Source organism: Clarias gariepinus, chromosome 3 (genome assembly GCF_024256425.1).
Source record: "Clarias gariepinus isolate MV-2021 ecotype Netherlands chromosome 3, CGAR_prim_01v2, whole genome shotgun sequence".
Classification (NCBI taxonomy): domain Eukaryota; kingdom Metazoa; phylum Chordata; class Actinopteri; order Siluriformes; family Clariidae; genus Clarias; species Clarias gariepinus.
This window is the reverse complement of record NC_071102.1, coordinates 47,151,391-47,157,500: the sequence shown is the minus strand read 5'-3', so window position 1 is coordinate 47,157,500 and position 6,110 is coordinate 47,151,391.

Below are 6,110 nucleotides of genomic sequence, written 5' to 3'. Positions count from 1 at the left end.
ATCAACACCTTCACGGCCCCCCTATCCACACCCTTACTGCGCCCTTTATCAACACCATCACCACCCCTCCCTCTATCAACACTCTCACTGCTCCTCTACCTACACCCTCACTGCCCCATCTATCAACACCCTCACGCCACCTCTATCAACACCCTCACAACCTCTTTATCAACATCCACACAACCCCCCTATTAACATCCACACAACCCCTCTATCAACACCCTTACCGCCCCTCTATCAATACCCTTACTGCCCCTCTATCAACACCCTTACCGCCCCTCTATCAATACCCTCACTGCCCCTCTATCAACACCCTCACCGCCCCTTTATCAACATTTACACAACCCCTCTATCAACACCCTTACCACCCCTCTATCAACACCCTCACCACCCCCTCTATCTATACCCTCACCAACGCACTATCAATATCCTCACCGCCCCTCTATCAATACCCTCACCAACCCCTCTATCAACACCCTTACCGCCCCTCTATAAATACCCTCACCAACCCTCTATCAATATCCTCACCGCCCCTCTATCAATACCCTCACCAACCCCTCTATCAATACCCTCACCAACCGCTCTATCAATACCGTTACTGCCCCTCTATCAACACCCTCACCGCCCCTTTATCAACATTTACACAACCCCTCTATCAATAGCCTCACCACCCCTCTATCAACACCCTCACTGTCTTACTATTACATTTACATTTACATTTACATTTAGGCATTTGGCAGACGCTCTTATCCAGAGCGACTTACATTTTTATCTTATTACACATCTGAGCAGTTGAGGGTTAAGGGCCTTGCTCAAGGGCCCAACAGTGGCAACTTGGTGGTTGTGGGGTTTGAACCTGGGATCTTCCGAACCGTAGTCCAATGCCTTAACCACTGAGCTACCCCCTATTAACACCCTCACTGCCCCTCCATCAACACCTTCACCACCACTCTATAACACCTTCATGCCCCTCTATCTACACCCTCACTGCACCTCTATTAACACTCTCAACGCCCCTCTATAAATACCCTCACGCCCCTTCATCAACACTCTCACAACCTGTCACAACCCTTCTATCTATTTCAGCCTCACACCAGATGAAAACACATTGCTGTTGTGTTTGTTTATGAACATTTGAATGGACTCATTTTTGCCCATTATTAGCCATTTTGATTAATAAGGCTAACACAATTAACACAAAATCTAGTATTTAGTGAGTCAGGAGGGCATTATGGAAAATAAATTATTTTATTTATTCTTTCCTGTTTTTTTATGATGATAAAGTAATGATAGCATCATTACTGTGGATGTGTCCCAGATCTTTAAACACCACAGTGCATTATGGGTATCTGGTGTACATACTACTGTATTCTCTACTACACTGTATAGTGATTGGTGTGATTTGGGACACAGCCCAGGCCTGTTACATTAGACACAACTGTTACTGCTGATAAGCTTTATATAAAGATGTGTTTACAATGTCTGGATGGAGGAGTTTTGGAAAGAGTAACATACTGAAACAAACAGAAAAAAATTTAAAAAAAATTACAAGTCTGTGAATTTTGTAAAAAAAAAATAAGAAAAAAGATTTTAAAAAACCCTCTGACTGTTTTTTTACAGCGCTCGTTTCTGTGTCTGTCTGTTTGGGGTCGGGGTCGTGCAATGATCTGTAATTAAGAGACATTTAACTGAAATAGTGTAATATCTGCATGACTTCCTGTGTTTTTCATGAGCAGAAGACTTTGATCATTGTGTAAATGAGTTGATGTTTGTCGACTACAAAAACAATTATGGAATCTAAATTTTCTGTCTGTAATGCCTGGCTTTCTTCATCTTTAACATCACACCTCGTGCACTCCTTCACTGCATCTCATTCCTCCACCGCATGGTTAATCAGACACTTCGGGCCTAGATGAAATGTCTCCTTCTCTGTAAGTGTAGACGTCCAGGGAGGCGTGAGAACGTTCCTTATTCATTTGGAAGCTGTAGGTATGAGCCTTGTGCTGCTAATGTAACTCAAGTTCTGAGCGAGCGACACAAGACGCCTCTGCTGACTGACTCCATTAGGAGTATGTTTTATTTTTGGCCTTTAAATTAACACTGATTACTTACTCCATCATCTTGAACACAAAAGCGTTTCCATTTTAATCATTTTCCCAGCATGCTCAGGGTCACCTGATGTGTCCTTTTCCTTAATTTGTTAAACTTATTTAAAAAAATTATTTTAGAAGAATTTAATATATAAAATATAATGAGTTTTTATAAATTATAATAAACAAAGTAAGGACCAATATTCTAGCTTCTGATTGGTCAGAAGGGGTTTACCCATTTCATCATGATATTGTGTTATGAGAGGTGTGGATTATTTTCCTCTATCAGCATGTCCCGGACTCTTTTATTCCTTAATTATCATTAATCTATAAATTGTTTACCATTATTGCGGATTAATAACGGTCACTCTAAGCCTTATAACTTTATTATTAATATAACAAACAATTAGTCTATTTTAAATAATTGAATAATTAGTTTATAGTTTTTAAATGTAATTTTAATATTAAATTGAACAGTGAGGATGAAGATTATAAATCCTGTTTGTTTTTCTGTTGTTGATTTTAACAAATACAATATTAAATGTTACAGAATGTTAGTCACTGCGTACTCTATTCATATACGCTAAAAAAAAAACAGATTATCAAAAAAAAAAAGGTAGTATTGCAGTGAAACAAAGAAATAAACAAACTTCCCCAGCGGTGTTGTGTGACAGTGGAGGTGAAATGCTGCCGTGCTGTGGAATATTAAGATTAGGATAATAAATCCGCCGCTTATGTAATTTAAACCCTGTGTCATCAGCCTGGAATAAACATGTCATACACTCTTCTGTCATCATACATAATGGCACTTGTCATCAACTCTGATAGGAGTAGGATGCTGATATTAAAGGATATAAGGAGTCATGTCACCTCAGTGTGTGCGTGTGTGTTTATGTGTGTTTATGTGTGTGTGTGTGTGTGAGACCATATGTGTGTATGACATGTTCCAAGGGAGGTTTATAACACGGGTATGTTAGTTTTATGCCACAGATCTTGGGCAAAGTGATATTCTGTATAAAGCTGTAGCTCCTTGTCCCGTCCCTCCTCTTCCTGAGCTTGGGTGTTCAGCTCTCTGTCAGTCTGCTGCTTTAGTACAGTTGGAATAAACAACATGAACAGGGATGTGAACAATATGTGGGATTTTATATGGGATATACTGTATATATATATATATATATATATCCTATTTAAAAAAATATCTTAAAAAGATATTGTGGCAACAGTTTAGCATAGGCCCTTTTTTATTCCAACATGACCAGTGTACAAAGCAAGGAATATTAAGACCCGAACACAGATCCCTGACCTCAACCCCATCGAGCACCGTTGGGATGAACTGGAATTTAGATTTCGAGCCAGACCATCTCATTCAACATCAGAGCCTGACCTCATAAATGCTCAACAGAATCAATGGACATGAAATCAAGTTTGGATAAAACTTGTGTGCTCAAGCTACCTTTAAGGGGAAATACTTTGACAAGAATACAGTACATTGAATATAAGACATGGGAGCGGGGGCTCAGGTGGCTCTAAGTTGTTGATTTTTGGATGATCTGGGTTTATCCGGGTGTTGGGTGGGTTGCCACGCCCAATACCAACCAGTCACTGTATGCAGCGCCGGTCCCATTCCAGGGATTTAAAAAATTTGATATTTGAGATATTATAAAACTGCAGAATTCTCTAACTAGTTTGTCATGCATTTGCGTATTCAAACATTGCACGTTTATAACACAGGTAAATAATCTAAGTATTTAAAAATACTTTACAAAAAAAAAGAAATCTGACTAGTTTCTTCAAAGCTTTAAACCCGGACTCTCGTTTGTTAATGTTTATATTTAATCCACTAGAATTTAAATAAATCAGTGGTTTAAATCAGCCTCAATACACTCTTCCTCCACACTGATCACAGGTATGCGAGACCCTCACATCACATGACCACCAGTGCATGCTGGGAAATTAAAAGCTGTGTGTCAGGGTTTTTAGTGTGCTTATGATTAGAATCTTTGGTCACATTAATAAAGTCTTAGATACTGCATGAGTTCACGAATATGTTAAAATGCAGATTGTTAAAGCTGAAGTGTGTAAAACTGCTGTCCCCTGCTGTCAGTGAAAAACACCGTAAACAAAAGTCATTAGATTAAATTGCCGATTGATGATACTGTACTGTGAATAATATTGCGTTTTAAATAGATTAAGTTTAAAATGATATATAAGATTCTTACAGGTTTGTAAACAAGCGCCCTCAATTAAAAGATGAAATTATTTTATATCATTTAACTATTTAAATGAAACTCAACGGTTAATAAGCTAAATAAATAAATAAATTACATAAGAAAATAATAATAATAATAATAATAATAATAATAATAATAACTGACATTTTTGGAGTTACAATGAAAATCAAATTGCTATAAAATCTAAATGGTCTCCAGCACTGTGACCTTTGACCTTTGGAAAAGAATTTTACAGTGTTATTGGTTATTGATTTCAGGCCTTAAAGTTCCTCTAAAAAATACATGTTTTACCATTTTATTTTATTTTTTTCCTTTATATATATATATATATATATATATATATATATATATATATATATATATATATATATATATATAAAAAGAATCCAATTATATATACACATATTATTTTTTTGACATAATTTCACCCTAATGACATAGGGTCACATGATCAGTTGTGTGGCGCTGTGTTTCATTTCTGTCTTTGATTTCTGTACAATAAAAATCTATTTCTATATTTGCAATAAATTTGTACCCAAAGAGCAGTGTGCTGGTGTGGCTGAGTCCTGCGTTTTATATCAGTGTGTCTGCGCTATAGGGATGTGTGTGTGTGTGTGTGTGTGTTGAGGTGTGGAGTCATTTCTTTTATAGAGAGAGATAAGAGTTGAAGTTAACATAATATCATGGTTACCAAGTCTTTACAACAACACAGAGTAATAATCCTCCACTGTATTGACACACTGTAGAGAGGGGGAGAGAGGCACAGACAGACAGACAGACAGAGAGACAGACAGACAGACAGAGAGACAGACAGACAGACAGACAGAGAGACAGACAGACAGACAGACAGACAGACCTGACTAGAAAGGTAGCTCCACCCATTACACAAAAAACAGGGGACACTACTGTAAGTGCTCTGTTCCAGTCCAGCTGCATCACACACACACACACACACACACACACACACACATAAGGACAGACGGAGCCCACCATCGTACCACACAAACCCTACCGTGGACGCTGTACAGAGAGATACTGGTGTTCTTCAAACTGCTGCATCAAGGGGGCGCTACAGCTAACCACCAGACCTACATACAACTCCATGTGTAACGCTTATCCTACAGGTATGTGGTGTAGAACACTGTTTCATTTCACTGTGTACTGAACTGTATCTGCTTAAAGTGAGAATAAACAACCTACCTAACACACATGAACACATGTTAACACATACACACACATGACCACACACTAACACACATAAACACACTAACACACATAAACACACTAACACACATTGACACATCACTAACAGACACTAATACACCAGTAACAAACACAAACACACTACTAACACACACTAAGAAACCACTAACACACAGGAACACACACTAACACACACACTAACACACATGAACACACACTAACACACACACTAACACACATGAACACACACCAACACATCACTAACACACACCAACACATCACTAACACACACACTAACACACACACTAACACACACACACTAACACACACACACTAACACACACACTAACACACACACTAACACACATGAACACATCACTAACACATCACTAACACACACACTAACACACACACCAACACACACACCAACACATCACTAACACACACACCAACACATCACTAACACACATGAACACACACACACTAACACACACACTAACACACACACTAACACACATGAACACACACTAACACACACACTAACACACATGAACACACACACTAACACACATGAACACACACCAAC